The 18901-nt window shown below is 51.4% G+C and overlaps 1 pseudogene; it reads left to right on the plus strand.

Moving 5' to 3' along the window:
• The first annotated feature begins 4000 nt into the window (after positions 1-4000).
• Positions 4001-6607, plus strand: LOC120683069 (annotated as a pseudogene).
• Positions 6608-18901: the final 12294 nt, after the last annotated feature.

Below are 18901 nucleotides of genomic sequence, written 5' to 3' on the forward strand. Positions count from 1 at the left end.
CATAGATCAGAATCCACAACTTTGCTGAAGGTAAAGTATGAAAAATCCTTCCTACGCTTTTTAGGATTGGCACTTAGTCTGATTTCCAACAAATAGCTCGACTTAGGGTCCATCCTGTTAATGAATGGCCCATCAAAAACTAAATGTTTCTAGTTGCAGCTCAAACAATGCAGCAGTAAAGAAGAAGATGAACATCTCATCCTGTAGGAAGCCAAGAGTGTCCTGGAGCCTCCATCGCGTGCTGGCGCCCCTCCGTGGTCCTTGCGCGCGGTGCTGGCGTGCGGATCGGCGGGCTGGCGCGCTGATCAGCGGGCTGACGCGGCGCTGGTGGGCGGATCGGCGGTGCAACGCCCTCCTGGCGCGCGGATCGACGGCGACGAGCGTGGGGGGGCTCCTGGCGGGCGGCGTCTCGCCCTCCTGCCCGCGTGGGTCCGCCTGGCGCCGCGTCGTCGGCGCGCGGATCGACCGCGGTGCTGGCGCGGGGGGCTCCTGCGACGGGGGCGCGTGCGCGTGCGCGTCGCCCCAGCGCAGCGCGGGGGGGCCTCCTGGCGGGGGTGGGTCCGCCTGGCGCCGCGTCATCGGCACGCGGATCGACCGCGGTGCTGGCGCGGGGGCCTCCTGGCGGCGGGGGCGCATGCGCGTCGCCCTCCTGCGCCGCGATCCGAAGGGGTAGGGGTGGGGGAGTGCGGGCTCCTGGATAGATCCGAAGGGGGGAGGGGTGGGCGGCACACCCGAAGGGGTGGGGTGGGGGAGTGCGGGCATTGGCGTGAGGTGGCGTCGGGATTTAGGGATAGGGTTCGGGGGTAGGAACGGAACAAAGAAATTATACTGATCGGAGTTTAATGTGTTTGTACAGTGATTTTACGGTTTCCATCCGAAATCTAACGGAAATGGCACTGAGTGGATTGGAGTAAAATTTCAGTGGCAATGAAGGGATGGCCTAAATTTTGATGGCATTCAAGGGATTGGCTTAAATTTTGATGGCATTGAGGGAATTAAACCGCATAAGAGAGTACCACGAATCTAGATCACAGGCATGCGCACTAGGAAGGGAAGGGAGCATCCAGTTCATGCCATCTCACCCACGGCACAAACGGAGAAACAACGCAGCAGGGAGGCAGCCCAGCGAGGAGTGATGGCGTCGCTCGGCGAGGAGGCCCTGCAGGAGGAGGAAGGGGCTGGATGAGGGCCAAAATCAAAGGAGGAGAGGGAGAGGAAGCTGCTCCCGCGAGGAATCGGCGAGGGGCTCATCGAGGGCGGCGAATCGGCGGCGGCAAGGAGCTCGGGCCAGCGCCAATGGTGGAGGGGAACGGGAGTTAGGGTTTGGAGCCGGTCGAAAAGGAGACGGAGAGGGCGAGCGAGCGGACTCGGCGTGGATAAAGATGCGCGGAACGAGGTTCGGCGGCGGCGACGCCCGACACGTGGTACGGGGAACGAGGATGGCCGACGCGTGGACTCGTGCGACGCGTGCATCACCCGCCGAAGCAGAGGAGACCGTCCGGGCCTTCATCCGGACTGTCCGGCGGGGGTCGTGACAATCAGTTGGGCATTATCCTAATAATAAGCAACTAACCGCGCGTCCTCACTGGTGCCAACTGCAAAGCCGCCGGCCGCTTCGTGTGCGTGCAACAGCTCTCGCTCCCTGCCCGCCCCGCGCGCGCCAGCCAGCCACCTGCAGACGGTCGAGGTCGTCGTCGGTGGCGCGAGTTCGTGCGTCGCCCGCGGGGCGCGGGCGTGGCTGCCGTGCCGGCCGGCCGACCTGCGGCGTGTGAGCGATGGGGCGAGGCGCCGGTCGCGCGACGCAACGCGCAGCCCGATCGCGCGGCCGTACGCGGAGGAACTATACGCGGAGCTCCTGTGTGATCCGTAGCAGTAGCACACACAGGGGCCACGACGACTGAGGAGATTGGGTCGTGATGCGCCCAATAATTAGCTAGCTAGGCATTCAAGCGCTGGGGCAGACCTGTCCGTCCGATCCGGCCGTGGCCGTCGTCCGGTGGGTGGGTGGGCGCGCGCACTGCAGACAAGAGAGCCATGGATCGAGTCATCATCGAGCGAGAGGAAGCGGCTGGGTCGCGCGTGCGAGTCACTATTGGGGCCTGGGAATTGAATGCGAGTCCAAAGAAGAACCGAGCCGACCGGACCCCCTGTACCTGCACATTTGGATGTTCAGAGCTGGTTAAGGATGGAATCGGATCCGAATGTCACATTTTACCACATTTTAATCCAGATACGAATGTGAATGCGGATCTCATCGGATAAAAATACAAAACGGATAGTTCGAATCCGGATTCGAATCCGGATATTTGAAACATAGACTATCATGAGTATCAATTTATTTTGTCAATAATTTTATAGTAGATCAAAATCATTATACAAATATGGAGTAAAGGATTAGAAGATAGCTAATAAAAAAGAATATAATTATCTATGTATAGCTTTTATATTAAATATATAATACTAATTTTAAAGATAAAATAAATAAATACTTAAATACTTAATAATTAAGATATATAAAAAAGATTTTATCATTAAGTAAATAATTAATTTGACTCGTATAAAATAATTTTAATCATGAAATAAATATATTAAATAGTTAAGTTTAATTTTTATATCATTACTAATTTTAATAAATATATTATTAGTTATCTAGCTTTCTAAATAATTTAAATAGTGTACATCATTAAGTAATTAGGTATAAAAATAAATATAAGATTGTCTCACTAGTCATTTTTTCTTTGCGGATACGGATGAATACAGATGTGATCAGATATTCCTCGAATACGAATATGGAATCAGATAGAGAAAAGTTCTCAAAGTCGGATTCTGATGCATCCATATGACATCCATATTAAAATCGAATACAAATACGGATATCCATATTTGTATTTTAAATAGATACGAATACAGATAATTCGGATGTTCAGCCATTCGGATCCATCCTTGAGCTGGTGCATGCAGAGTTGTTGCAGCGTGTCTTTCACTGGTTAAGTGGTTAGGGGCTTGCCCTGTGGCGCGTTTAACGCAGGTGCTGTGCCGTGGGAGCCCACCGCAGGGTGGCATGGCAGAGGCCACTCCTCGGGACATCCCTTTTGGTGCCCTCCTCTTCCACTCTTTCTTACACGGTCAGTGAGACAGCGAGCACAATTATGAATTATCTTGTTTGTTGTCCTCAGGGGAAAGAAAACAAAAGAAACGGGGCATAATTACCTGCCGAGAACGAGAGGCACAATTACCGTCCTGGCCCAACGGGTCCTTTTGCCTACCGGCCCAGAAGATCGGGGCCCAGCCTTCGTTTGTTGGGCCCCACCGAAAGCCCCGCGCAGCTGGAACCGTAATGGAGGGGGCCTTCCTCTGCTTTCTAGCATGGTGGTCCTGTAATCCTATTCCTGTAATTTTACTTCCACCTGCATCTTCGGTTTCTGGGACGTGCTATTTAGGGTCGTGCAGTGCAGTGCCGCCATGCTCAGTTCATAGCTCGAAACTGTTCCTCATATCTTGCTTCAGTTCATACTGTTCCTCAAAACTTACCCAGTTCAGACTGTACCTCAAATCTCGCCGGTTCAAACTGTACCTAAAATCTTGCCCGGTTCAAACTGGTCCTCAAATCTTGCCCAGCTCAAACTGTTCCCCGAATCGTGCCCAGCGCAGCAGTGGCACTTACCTGCAACCCCTGAGTGGCGCTCGGATCTCACCTAATCTCCTGTGCTCCACTTACACGCAGCTCGCTGTTAGACGGTGGCTGACGTGGCCATTACCAGGTAATCCTCCTGGCGTCACAACTCACACGCGCGCAGCTGGACTGTCATGTTCAGGTGCAGAGGAGGCCTGGATCCTTGGACCATCTCAACCGTTGGATGCCTGGATCCACCACTGCAGCAGTACCTACCCAGCAAGAAGAGGCGCAAGAAGAATCGAACGAGCGGTCACGTCGAAAAGTCACCCGGGATGACGGGAAGATGTGAATCCCCCACCCAATCCAAGGAGTCCGTGGTGACGGGGCCGTGAAAGCAATGACTTCTGGTCCCTGTTGTTCCGTCTCGTTTGTCCTGCGTCCAGCGTCCTATCGTGCCCCGGATTTCTGCCGTCGTCGTCGCCCTCCCCTCTCTTCTCCTCCCTCTCCCTCCCCGATTTTTGCCGTGCTGCGGCGACCCTCCTCCATGGACGCCGACCTCGAGCGGAGGAGCCCGGCGCTGCCGTGGGAGGCCGAGGTACGTGGCGCGTCCCGTTTAGTACAGTATGCCGTTGTATCCGCTCGAGGACGCCTTCCGCTGCGCGCGCGCCCTGCCGGTGGGACGACGCGCCGCCGCATGAGGCCCCGCGCGGCGCGGGCTCACAGAGTTCCACCGGCGCCCGGCGCTTTTCTGCTGTGGCCTATACCGGCGGCGATCAGCCGCCCCGTGTTTTCTCTAGCAACTCTGCATCCGTGCCCGGTGGGGCCATGACCCCCCGTGGCAGCTGCTAGTCAGCTACCAGCACTCGTCATAGTGCACCAAAAAAAATGAATAGCTCATGTATAAATGTATAATAGTATACTAGTAGCACGGTATACAGCTATGGAGTAAATCTGAATACAGTGAGGTGCACTGCTAACTCCTTCCGTTTTGTTACCGTGCAACGGTGCAAGGCTTCTAGTTCGGGTCAAAGCTCAACGCCTCTGCTGGGACTGGGAGCTCAGGAACAGGAACCGGGCAAGGACAGTGTCAATCTCGAGTACAGGGCGTCCAATATAGTCTTGTGTGAGTATCTCACATGTTCCCTCTCTACACTAGTATTTGATTCAACTACAATGTTCTTCCTGAGATTAACCATATGCCAGTGAACTCAACTTGCTGTGCTAGGCCTGGTGTTCTTGGAAGTCGCGGCCTTCTACGGGGTCTACCTGAACCTAGTCGTGTACCTCCAGGACGTCCTCCATGGAGACAGTGCTTCCAACGCGGCGGCCGTCAGTCTCTGGGCCGGTGCGAGCTACCTGATGCCCGTGATCGGCGCCGCCATCGCTGATTCTTACTGGGGCAAGTACAAGACGGTGCTCGTCGGCCTCTCCATATCTCTCGCTGTATGTAAACGCTTGCTCTGCACAACTTGGCATCTGCCCTCCGATAGACCTGGCAATCGTGTTCGTGTGCTGACGGAAACAATTGAAAGCAGGGGGTGGTCGTGGTCACGGCATCGGCTACGCTGCCGTCGCTGAGGCCTCCGCCGTGCGAGCACGACGCGCACTGAGCCCCGGCGACTCTGACCCAGCGGCTGGTGTTCTTCGCGGGCATATACCTGTGCGCCGTCGGGACCGGCGGCGCGAAGGCGGTCATAGTCTCGTTCGGGGCGGAGCAGTTCGGCGACGACGACAGCGGCAAGAGCGCGGCGGAGCGGGAGAGGAAGGCGTCCTACTTGAGCTGGTACTACGGGGTGGGCAACCTGGCCGTGGTCACCTCGGGGACCCTGCTCGTCTGGGTCGAGGACAAGGTCAGCTGGGGGCTCGGGTACGCCGTCTGCGCGGCGTTGGTGGCGGCGGCCGTCGCTGGCCTCGCCGCGACGGCGCCCGTGTACCGGATCGTGCCCCCGGTGGGCAGCCCGTTGAAGGGCGCGTGCCAGGTGCTCGTCGCGCTAGCTCACAAGGCGAACGCGAGGGTACCTGACGATGCTGCCGAGCTGTACGAGGAGGTGCGTGTCAAGACACCGCCGCTAGAACCAGCGCGCGAGCAGCTGGAGCACACCGACCAGTTCAGGTTTGCGGACAAGGCCGCGGTCGTCACAGGCGCGGACCTCGAAGACGCCAGCCCGTGGAGGCTGTGCACGGTGACCCAAGTGGAGGAGCTCAAGACTCTGCTCCGGCTGATCCCGATCTGGCTCACCTCGGCCGTGTACTTCGTCGCCAACTCCCAGGCGCAGACCACCTTCGTGCAGCAGGGCACGATGACGGACTCCAGGATCGCGGGCGGCGCCTTCTCCGTCCCGGCCGCGTCGCTGACCAGCATCCAGACGGTGTTCGTGGTCGCCTCCATCGCGCTCTACAACCGGGCCGTCGCGCCCGCGGCGCGCCGCTCTGGGCCGCGCGGAGGCGCTCACGCCGCTGCAGCTCTTGGGGCTCGGCCACGGCGCGGGGACCGCCGCGGTGGCCCTCGCCGCGTGCGCCGAGGCGCGCCGGCTGGCGGGCGTGAAGGCCCGTGCGGCGCCCATGGGCATCGCGTGGCTGCTGCCGCAGTACGTGGTGATGGCCGTCTCCGACGCGTCGCTCAGCGTCGGGCAGCTGGAGTTCTTCTACGACCAGGCGCCGGAGACGATGAGGGGCTCGTCGACGGCGTTCTACTTCCTGTCCGACTCGATCGGGAACCTCCTCAGCTCGCAGCTGGTGACGCTAGTGGCGTCGGTGACCGCAGCGGGCGGGGGGAAGGGGTGGTTCCCGCCGGACATGGACAATGGGTACCTGGATTACTACTTCCTCCTCCTCGTCGGCATCACCGCATTGAACTTTGCTCTTTTTGTTTACCTAGCAAAGAATTACACGCCCAAGAGAATTAGATAGGATTCTCTTATCTCTTGTATAGTCCATGAAAATGCAAATATAAACTGGAATTGATGCATGGAACATGCAATTTTGGATTAAGTTTAATTTCAAATTACTCTGCTTCCGTAAAAAAAAGGGGGATGATATATACTCTGCTCGTCTTTTTCAGGCTCCAAATCGTATGAAAAAAAGGGAAAATCCAATTTTCATCTTTGAACTATCGCAAAAGTTTGATTTTCAACCTTCAACTACGAAATCGGACAACATAGGCCATCCAACTGTCAAAACCGGGCAAATTTGGCCCCTCTTGTGGTTTTGAAAGTGGTTTTCCATTTTTTGAGAATTAAAAATAATTAATTTTACACTAAAAATTTATAAGTAATTCATTTTAAGTCAAAAAATTATGAAATGGGTATCAAAAGTTTTCTAAAAATATAACCTATCTATTGTCATATGACTTATGAGCTATTCAGATCTAATTTTTTTTATATTCATAATATTTGACTGCTTGCAGTTATGCCTATTATTTTTAATAACTAAGATTCAAATGGACCAATAATAGATAAGTTACATTTTAAAAAAAATTGGTACTAGTTTCATATTTTTCTGATTTAAAATGAATTAATTTTGATTTTTTAAATCTAATTAGATTTATTTATTTATTTTAGAAAATGCAAAACCACTTTCAAAACCACCCCAAGAGCCAAATTTATCCGGTTTTGACAATTTGATGGCTTATATTGTCCGGTTTCGTAGTTGAAGGTTAAAAATCGGACTTTTGCGATAGTTGGAGAGAGTAAACCGGATTTTTCCCAAAAAAAAATATCTGGACTCCAGGCTATGGCTGGGCAAAATACCCGAAACCCGAAGCCCGAACCCGAAAAACCCGAGCCCGAACCCGAAAAAACCCGAACCCGAAAAACCCGAACCCCAATTCGGGTTCTAACCCACGGTACCCGAAATTATTACGGGTAGTTCGGGTATTGGGCTACGGTACCCGAATTACCTGAACTACCCGAAATCAGCCCAGCCCATAGATGTGTTTTTACTCATTGTATGAAATCAGCCCAGCCCAGCCCAGCCCATCAATCCTCTCAACCCTAACCCCCACCTCGGCGCCGCCCCGCCCCCACCGCCCAGTACGCCCGCGCCGCCGCCGCCCCCAGGCCTCCAGTACGCCCCACCCCGCCTCCATCCACCGGCCCCGCCTCCGTCGAGCTCCGTCGGCCCCGCGCCCCCGCCGGCGACCTCGTCTGTTGGCTCCGCCTTGCCCCCGTCGCGCTGCCCTGCTTGCGGACCGCGAGCTCCGCCGACCCCGCGCCTCGCCGGCGACCTCACCCGTCGGCTCCTCCTCAGCCCCGCCGCGCTCCCTTGCCCACGGATTGCGAGTTCCGCTGGCCCCGCGCCCCCACCGGCGACCTCGTCCGCTGGCTCCGCCTCGCCCCCGCCGCGTTCTCCTACTCGCGGACCGCGAGCTCCGCCGGTCCCGCGCCCCGCCGTGTTCCCCTGCTCGCGGACCTCGAGCTTCGCCGGACTTGCGCCCCGCCGGTGATCTCGTCCGCCGGTTCCGCCTCGCTGTTCCCTGCTCGCCGGTCAAGAGGCGGGACGGCAGCGGCGGCGCAGGGGGAGGTGGCCGTGCGCCTCCCTGCTCGGGCTGCCGGAGGGAGATGGGTGGGGGAGGGCCCAGTGGTCAGCGGGAGGACCTCGGGTATATCGGGTATACCCGAACCCGAACCCGAAATTGCGGGTACCCGAATTGTCGGGTAGTGATTTTTCAGAGTTAAAATCGGGTAGCATTTTCTACTACCCGAATTTTGTATTACCCGAATTACCCGACCCGAAAAATTCGGGTAACCCGAATGCCCAGTCATACTCCAGGCCATAGTCACAAAGTTCCTGGGTCGACCGGGTCGAGGAACGGGGTCGAGGGTCGAGGGACGTCACCTTATAAAATTGTGGTACGAATGGGGTATATCTCTATGGAACGATAAATTATTATGTGGAACGCGACTCTAATTCATCCGGGTCGATATTTTCGGGTCGATGCGTCTTTAAAAAGACAAAAACTATATATATATATGTGCTACTAATGAAGAAACTAATCTCCACAAGCATATAAGAAACATACAAAATAGTACATTTAGATCATACTACACGTACTCACCTTATTATCTAATAAAAATCACCTCAATCCGCTATCAATAACCTTCTCATCCCAATTAAATCTGCTAGCAATGGGGCTGCGACCCCTCTCAAACCGGGACGCGATCCAACCTTGAATGGGACACTGACCCTCTTCGACCCCGACCCTCGAATCGGAACGGCGTTCCCGGGTCGTGGGACGAGGCATCGACCCCGAATTTTGTGACTATGCTCCAGGCCACAGATGTAAAGCTAGTATTGGGCTTGGCTAATTTGATTCCTGGTTTCGATTGGGCTGGACTTGTCCGGTCTAGTAGTCAGTCAGCTGATGTCAATTCATACTTCTCTTACAGACTGAAAGCAACACTCGATGACTCCGTAGTTCAGCTACTACTACCGTTGTTAGCGTGCCTTTTCCGGCGTTTCTTCTGTAACAGATATACTCCGGTGATACTTTTCTGTCAAGTCCTTGTATCTACCCCTCTCACTTTTTCAGCTACCTAGTGTTCTAGAGTCACATGATGAAATGGTCGGTAGCAACTGTCAGGCAGGAGAAATTCAGTCTTGTGGTTGGTGAGGGACTCAGGGAGATGCGCCTGAGCTGTACGAGTTTCGTGAGCTGAGCCGAGGTTAGTCTTCTGTCCTTGTCGAGCACAAGCGATTCAATGACACCCATCACCCCCTCAAATTCTCCAAAATGAACGCCGGCGTACTCTAAAACCAGTTAGACCATAAATGCGCTTCTGTACCTGCTTCTCTACTGATTGAGTTGCATCTTTGAATGGGGAGACTCTTCAGCTTGCCCACCAACCACTTGAGGATATAGGAGATCTCGGGTCATTGTCAGTATGGATAAATGCATACTCTTAAAAAAGAGAAAATTTAGAAATTCTCACAAAAATAAAAACATCCGGTCATCAATTTGACAACTTCAATTATAATAGTTATTAGATCTGCTATCTTTCCTAATAAATTACTCACTAGTGTCAGTATGAAAAGAGACTAAAGTTACACTCTAAACCTGCATCTAAATTACCCACCTCTAACATTATTAAAAAAAATCTGAAGTAACCCCCTAATCTTGATGTAAATTACCCACATATGTATTATAAAAATAATACAAATAACCTTCTAAATTTGCATATAAATTATTCAATTATATAATTACTAAGAGTTAAAGTAACCTATAAATTAGAATCTAAATTATATAATTATAACAAAGTATTAAAGTGCACTAACATAAAGTTCTAAATTACTGTTTCTATCATTATTAATATTTGTTGTGTTATTATTTATATAAAATACTACTTGTCACCATATATTCGTGTACGATGGAAGAGATAAGAATACCAACTCGCAAACAAATGGTTGAATTAAATATATATCAAACGCACATAGAGAGGTGATAAAAAATGAAATCTATTGTAACTAGATAGTGATAAATATGTATTTTAGAGTATGTGTTAGAATAATTAACAGATGAAATATGACGTGAGATAGATAATTATAGTTATTAGCTATAACTTTTATTTTTTATTTAATTCTAATTAGACCGTGCGGGAGCACGAATTGATAGGCGGACACCTTTCCGTATGCATTTGTAGCCGTCAATTAGTACGGAGATATATCATGACCACAGTACGCACCTTTATCTAAAAACAATTGAGTACAGTACACACATTATTTAGCTTCTCAAGCGTGTGCTTCAAAGCTCAGAACAGAAGCCGTAAGGTGGTGCACGAGCACGAGACCATGACGGCTGCGCTGATCAAGAGGGGTGAATCTTCCTCCTCTGGTCAACAAGTCATGTGTCAAATTGATCTATCGAGGTGAATCTTCCTGTCAGTTTCACTGAAGCCTCTTCCTGGCATCTGATGAACGACCGAGCCTCTCAACAACCACACAACAACGGTGTCTTCCTGCAGCACAGAAGCAGATAAATTCAAAGGGTCTTATCGTATTTTTGTATTTGCCCATGTGTTGGTAGTGCTTTTCTCACCCATGTGATCTTTTTAAAATGAAGAGACGTCGAATTTGTGCGAGGCCATCTGCTGCTAGTAATAATAATCTGTATGCTAATTTCGTTTTTGTAATCTTTTAACGAGGAAATAAGGTCAGCCCCAAGGGAGAACCTTGTGTCCGTCAACACCAAACACAACACTTTCTTCTTTCAGCACGGTCCTTGCAGGCTTGCAGTATTTGTTTTGGAACTGCAGCATCTCCTTTTTTTTTGAAAAAAAATTTCATGCAGTCAGAATACGTTTCTGAATTCTGAATCAACTTTGCAGTCAGCAAAGTTCAAAATACGCCAGTCAAGCTAGGCTGCTAGCTGCTAAAGGTTTCGGTAGATTGTTGACTGCACTGAAGACCATTGCTGCCCTTTGGTGAACAACTTTCTACATTGGCATTCTTAATCAGCAAAAGGATGAGCTCCAAAGACGTTACGTACGATATAAACAAGCAAGTGGATGCAAGCAAAGCTTAAGGTACTTTGTTACCATCAATCTCTTTAGTTTTGCAGTCATACAGCTATATATATCTCCAAGATATGTCAAGTACGCTAGGTGTCAGTTGCTACCAATGACGCTGCATAATTGGTAACTGAACTAGAAGACGGGATGTATTGCCCTATACCTTCACTCTCTTATATCAATCAGCACAAGGGAAAGTTTACATGCAAGATAGAAAAAAAATCCAGAGTGCGAAGTGCTATTGCTAGATATGACATGGATGGGATAACACTCCCACTGAGGCCGATCTTCATTTAGTCATGACACATTTGATCACACAACTTTTGCACTATTTAATGTTATGACTTGTCTATGAAATTGTATCATGACACTGTATCATTCTAGTGTCAAGCTGATGTGGCACTTTTGGTAACTGTGAAATAACACTTCTCATTTAGACTAGCCTAAGAAAAAACGGTCGTACATTTTGCACCGTAGCATCACATGATTAACCTAATATAACAACGGCCTGTTTATAATATACAGGAAAATAGGACACCGATTGGGTCAAATATGACCAAGCCGATGCAATTGCACTTGCACCCAACCAGGGTGGCCTTCCGTACGTGTTTGGAGAACTATTCTCTGAAGACTGAAGATACGGTAAAAGCTTGATGCGGTTGTTCGAGTTTAACTGCATGGATAGATCAAAGAACTAGCAGTCGTCAGGGAAAAAATAAATAAAACACACACACACACACACGACGTAGTAGAAAAAGAGATGGTGACTCAAGGCTGTCTATCCTTGCAGTTTATCTGATGACAGTGAACTCTGCGAAACAACACGTTTCTGCAGCGTGGATCGGTTGAACATTCCTGTCACGGTGAGAAAGCCGATCTGGTCGAGACGGCGCTGCTTTTCCTGAACTGAATATTCAGAATCCCTGACGCTACAGTCGATCTCGTATCCCCAAGCCAGACCTCGGTGTAACACCTCAGGTGTTAATTACCTGTCATTAAGGTTAATTATGGTCATTAGCACCACAAACCACTGGAGGGAAACTTTTTAACAAATTATGCTCAGTTCAGCCCGGATCGGTCTGACTGGTCTAGGCTACCGGTCTGACCGGTCGAGCTCGAGTTGGTGGTTTTGGGCCCCACAATATTTAAATCTCTCCCTCACTCTCACAACAGCACACTCTCTCTCTTGCACGCCCAGCTCCCTCTCCCTCACTCTCCCGTGCCCTCCCCTCTCTCCCAAACCCTCCCTCTCAAATCCCTCACCCCAAATCAAATCCAAGGCATGGGAAGCTCCAAATCGGAGTCAAGGATCGTCCCTGGCATGAACTCCTTCGCGGGGTGAGGTGGAATCCAAGTTCTTCGTGGGGGAGGAGCCTTTCAAGGTAAACAAGTTAGGGTTGAGTTGATCTCCTTTTCTATGTGGTTATGAGTGAATCCCTTTGGTCAAATACCTCTAGTTAGATCCATGAACTAAAGCCTAGAAGGGAATGAGAGTTTGAAGGGTAGTGTACTCATATAAGGTATGGCACCTAGGGTTGGGTAAATCCATCTTTTAGAGGGTTTTCGTCGATTTCCTTTGGTCAAGATCATCTTTATGCATCCCTGAACCTAGGTCTGGAAAGTATTTGGAATTTGGTGGACTAGTTTAACCGCGACATGGACTCCAGCTTGTGATCTGGGTAGGACCGGTCTGACCGGTCGAAGTGACCGGTCTGGCCGGTGGCGTGGCTGAGTATCAAGAACCGGTCTGACCGGTCTGGGGCACTGGTCTGACCGGTGTGGCAGTGACAGAAAGAGTTCAGTCTGGGGTAGTTAATGTAATCAGTCAGAAATTGTTTTGGGTATTGGGTTAATTATAATTTTTGCAAATCATGCATGCATTCTCTCATATCATATGCATATGCACACGTGTAGCGGCCGCGGCGGAGGAGGTCGTGTACGAGGTGGTTGCGGAGCCACAGGGGCAAGCCCCGCAGCAGGAGGACCGTGGGTAAGGATGGCAACGGGTCGGGTTCGGATCGGGTGGAGTGTCTGGGCACCCAAAACCGAAACCCGAACCCGACCCGAAGACCGATTCGGGTCAAAATCCATCCCCGAAACCAAAACCCGCGGATACTCGAAACCCGATTGGATACCCGAAACCCGCTTTATATGACAACATAGTAATAGAAATAAATACTTTTTATAAACATATACAAGATATATATAATATTAAATGTATAAACAAGAGACAATAAATAGTAAATAATTTTCTAAGTCAACTTAGAATAAATTTAGTAGTCTAAGTAAACAAATTTATTGCTAAGTATACTATAAAATATGAGTTTTTACTCCAAACAGTTATCCATTAGGTATCCACGGACGAAAAACCAAACCCGAACCCGAACCCGAAAATTTTCGGGGCCCCGAACCCGAAAACCGTGGGTAAAAAGTCATCCCCGAACCCGAACCTGCAAAACCCGAAATCCGCGGATATCCGACCCGAAACCGAACCATTGCCATCCCTAACCGTGGGGAGTCGGCCCAAGGCCCATCTCACCCTAGTACTGAGCAGCAGACGCAAGGCAAGCCCCGGTGCATGTTCTATTATTTTAAATTATGATTCACTATGTATATGTTTTATCTATTACTTGTGCATTACGTATTAGGAATTGATTGGAACCCTAGCTGCATGATCCCTAGATTTCCTTGAGTTTTTACTAGTATGTCTAGGTCGATAGCGGTGCCAGCCTAAATAAGTCAGGTAGAAGTCGGGTGACTTCGTGTCACTCGCGAGACACAGGAAACTTTAGAAGCCGAGTAATTGCCGGTTAATCGCGAGATATATTATTATCTTTATACTTCAGTATTTGAGAAATGGATTGAAATGGATATGGAGATGTGAGACCGGGCGGGGATGATGGTATTAGGTTTGGCAGCTGTAACGCCCCGAAAACTCATCAAGTTAAATCGTTCGCTAAGTTTGTTTCTCGTCGTTGAGCTCGATCCTTCCTTAAAACCCTAACCCCAGCTTTCCGGGAACCTCCCTGTTCCGATCTCCCGATTCCCGAAAAACTTGTCTCGACACCCGTATCCAGAACACTGTTTTCCCCTCAACCCGTGCATCACGCCTGACAGCAGGCCGCGGCCGCGACAGCCGCGCGTGCCCGACCGGCGTCGCTGTCGCCACCGGCGGGATCACCGCAAATCTCTCCCTCTCTCCTTTTTCCCTTTTCTCTCCCCTCCTTTTTCTTTTTCTTTTCTTTTTCCCATTTCCTTCTTTTCTTTTCTCTCTCTTTTTCCCTCTCTCTCTCCTTCCTTTCTTCTCTGCCGCGCGCGCCTGGCCCGGCCCAGTTCTCCTCCCCGCACGCTCGCCCTGCAGCTGCACGGCGCGCACCGGCCCGTGCCCCGCGCGGCTCGCCTTCGCCCTGCTCCCCGACCGCGTGCGCGCCGCTGCTGCCCCCCCCCCCCTCGCGCGCACACGCGCTCGGCCGCAGCAGCTCGGCACGCCAGCCCGAGCGCCGCGCGCCCGCTCGCTCCCCGCCCGGCCGGCGGCCCACGCCGAGCCGCGCCGCCGCAACACCGCCGCGCCCGAGCCGCTTTAGCGCCGCCACGACGTCGTGTGCGCGCACACACGCACACGCGTGCTCCTCGCTCCGCCCGCACGAGCAAGCCCCGGCCGGACCGCCTCTGCACGCCCACGCGGCCGCACCGTGACCCACGCGCACACCGCCGTTGACGGCTGCACACCGCCATCGTTGACGCCGCCTGCGCCGGTCGGCTGCCGCCCGACGCGTCCCGTCCTGCCCGCGCGCGCGCCCCGCCCGCTGTCACCGTTGACGCCCCGCCAGTGCTTCTCAGCGCCGTGCCGTCGCGTCGCCTCGCCGCCCCCACGCCATTAAAAGCCGCCTGCAAGCTTGCCGCCGCCGGCCATCACCCCACCACCACCGCCTTGGCCGTCTATAAAAGAGGCCGCGGGGCACCTTCCGAGCACCCCAGTCACCCAGGCGACCTCCTCCGCCACCCCCAACTCCCTCCCCAGCCCTGCAGCGCCGCCGCCGCACACCCACTCCCGCCGCCGCCGTCGATCCCCGCGGAGCCGCCCCCTCGCTCCACCCAGCTCGAGCCGAGGTGGGGAATCGAACCCCTCCACCCTCCTCCTCCTTTTCCCCTCCTTCCCGGCCGTTCCCGCGCCCTGGCTCGCCGGCGACGGACGCCGCCGTGCGCCGCCCCCCCTCTCCCCTGTTCCAGTAGCGGGAGGAAGGGGAAAGGCAGTTTTGCCTAGAGCCCCTCCCCTTTCCTCTAATCAATAAAGGAACCCCAAAACTTTTAAGCCCTTTTTCAATTAAAACCCCCTCTTTTGTTATATCCCTAAAATAAACCCCCACCATATAAACTTAATAAAACCCTGACTCTTTTAAATTGACCCAAGTAATTTCTAAAATGCAAACCAAGCCCCTGCCTTCATAAATTTAATTACAATTAGGTCCCTGGACCCCTGTTTAGGGCCTAAGCGCTTCCCTGACCTATCATTTTATGTGCCTAACGACCCCGGATTGACCTAAAATTTTACCACGCCTCTCCTAACTCAGTTTTGGCCATACCATTCAGAAGCCATCCAAAAATAATGCTCTATATCTCATGTGTTTCCGTTTCGAGCTCGACGACAAATCTTTGTTTTGATTGAATGTTTATTTGTGTGCGCTGTAGACCACGGAGTGAACGAAGGAGAACCCGTTGACGAGCAGTGCTGTGAGCAGGTGAACGAGGACCCGTTCCGCGACCCCGAGCCCGAAGGACAGGACTTCCCCGAAGGCTTTGAAGACGGCAAGTTCAATCCCATCCTTTGATGCATGTTTCTGTCCTAGTTTTTATGAACACAACCCAATGGCCTGTTTTATAAAGTTGCATATGTTTTATTTGCATAAAAACACGGTTGGATAGCCACCCCTTGATTTGTGATGACCATTCCTTGACCACCTAGATTAATGTCTGATTTTATTTGGACGTTAATCGATATTAGAACGCTCAGGACTTTACTCATAATATGCTTTGTTTTATAAAGAAAATGTGTGCGTATGGGAAGGGATAAAATGTGGATTTTCGAAAGATGAGTATGGGCGAGATGGACGGCATTTCTGTGTGGATTGCCGATTGGTGTGCTTATGCCTGTGTGGCAGGGCAATGAAGGGAGATATCCATCTTGTCGCATGTAAGGACCGAGTTGGTGTGTCATCTCACCTAACTCCACTATCGTGCAAACCACTCGACCGTTGTATGGGCAACGGCGTAGCATAAATCCCACTAGTTGGTGTGATAGCCATCAGGAGAGCTGAGAGCAACGGGTGACTAAGGATAAGGGATAAGCCCAGAGCGACTTATGCCCGGTTATACCTGAGTGAACGGTCAATGACCCCTTGGTGCAACCCGTGATGGCTAGTCAGGCTTAGCTATGGTGGGTAATGGCTATGTTGGGATCTACACCGACACGACGGTGTTCGAGTTGTGGTATCCTGCTTGTGGGTAAAGTTGCACACCTCTGCAGAGTTAAGAATCTATTCGAATAGTCCGTGCCCACGGCATTGGGCGAGTTATGGTGTGGTCACATAACTAATGTTTCTTTGGGATGGGCTGGTGTGAGTTGTTTTGGAATTGGTTCCGGCAGTTGTGCCGTGTGCTACGTCGGACGGGGAGTCCGGTAGCAGTTTTTAAACCTGAACTCTGTGTTAATGCCAAAAACTGATTTCTAAATGTTTTTTTTATAAAATAAACTCCTGCATAAAGTATCGTTTTTCGACAAATTAAACCGTAACCTTATCCTTGATTTACCTATGCATATTATTCTGTTATAACCCCCTCCGTGGGTGTGATTGGACTTGCTGAGTACGTTTGTACTCACCCCACTCTTATTTTTTTACAGAAGAAGACCCAGACTTCGTACCAGACGACGCCGAGTAGGGTTATCGTTCTACACCCAACCTTGCCTGTGGTACCGGCCCAGTTGAGATGCCTCCGCTGTCGCAGTACTCCGAGCCTGAGTTAGATCCCGTATTGGTAGCACTCTGGTGTATTGTCGTAGCTTGGTTAATCCTTGTTATCATCTGTATCGAGTGTCCGCCAAGGTTTGTAAGGTTTTGAACCATCTGATGTAATAAATGTGGCATCAGCCTCCTGGGACTGATGTTTTGTATCACATTTAAGTCCTCTCTTATGGGGGGACGCTTCAGGTGGTATCAGAGCCGTAGGTTGGCCGTAGGACGTGACCCTAGGAGCGAAACCCTTTTTCAGGACCCTTCACCTTAGGACTTTTCTATCCTTAATCCTTTCCTCACACAAACACTTACCTTTGGTTCTTGCCCTGTTCCAGATGGCTGACAATGGATGGATCGGCGGAATCTGTTTCGCAGAGCCCGGCCTTCCAAAGTTGTTAATACTCAGCCTGGAACGCATTGGAGTTGTGGATCCGCCAGAGTTTCTTTACCGAGAGTACGACTCCAAGGGCACTCTTCGGTGTGACCTGATGATCTTCATAGCTAGGAGCACCCGCTACCCAGATGTGGACCCTTGGTTCATCTCCACCACTGGGTTCCGTTTTCCGGACACTTATCGAAAAGCCGCCCGCAAAGCCCTACGACGGCTCCGAGTGATCTACAGGCATCATCTCCAGCGGACTCCTATGGGATTTTTCCCGCCGACTGAAGGAAGAGGACGCACATGGATTGCCAGGATGAGAGGACTTGGAAGAGAAGAAGAAGACCTAGAAGACACGGTCTCTCACCTATCCATCTATCTCACCGGCCTGGATGAGCTCTATCGCGAGCAAGCAGCACAACTGAAACAGCAGGTCCACAGAGCAGAAAAAGCAACCCAGGAGATGGAGGAACAACGGTCGAGGACTTTCCATGCCGAGTATTCCCTAGCCGCCCTCCAAGTCCAAATGGATGAAAAAGAGGAAGAACTGGAAGAACAGCGAGCAAGAGCCACACGCGCCGAGGACTCGCTAGCCGCTCTCCAAGCTCGTATGCGGAGGTACGAGGCTCGCTGGGGAATAGGTGGATGGATAGAAGAAGACGCGGAAGAAGAACCCGAAGAGGCTCAATGGGATGTAGGCATTCAGGCCGAAGAGGAGGAGCCCATGGAAACCCATTGGGATGTTGGAACTCAAACTGAAGAAGAAGAACCTGAAGAGACCCACTGGGATAAAGGAACTCAGACCGAGGATGACATGATGGATCAGTATCTTCCACTGAAGAAGCGCTCTCTTAGGTTCGAGGAAGAGTCTCCATGATAGGAGTTGTCTCCAAACTAGAACCTTTGCTCTAATAATAATCATGTACCCATGAAGTTGTACCCCACCATGATGCCATGAATAAAAATCACCTACCCCTTTGTGTACCTCAAATAATTGTGCAAGTTTTTCACCATATCTTTGTTTTCAGATGGCTGAGGAAGGATGGACCCAGGGCGACTGCCAAGATGCACCTGGCTTCCCCAGCCTCTTGATCAACGCCCTGGAGAGCCTTGGCGTCACGGAACGCCCAAGGTACTACAGCAGAGAGTACGAGCATTATGGCACTCTCCGCTGCAGGGTGATCCTAGTCGTCGCCAGAAGTGACCGCTACCCCGACATCCAGTCATGGCGAGTGACTGCTACAGGGTTTAGGCACCAGGACACCTACCCCCTAGCCGTCAGGAAAGCACTTCGTTACCTATGCCGGATTTTTGAAGGACACCTCACCCCCACACCAATGAGGTTCTTCCCACCAGCCATCAGGACTCCAGTTTGGGAAGCTCGAATGAG

This window comes from Panicum virgatum, chromosome 7N (assembly GCF_016808335.1).
Source record: "Panicum virgatum strain AP13 chromosome 7N, P.virgatum_v5, whole genome shotgun sequence".
Taxonomy (NCBI): domain Eukaryota; kingdom Viridiplantae; phylum Streptophyta; class Magnoliopsida; order Poales; family Poaceae; genus Panicum; species Panicum virgatum.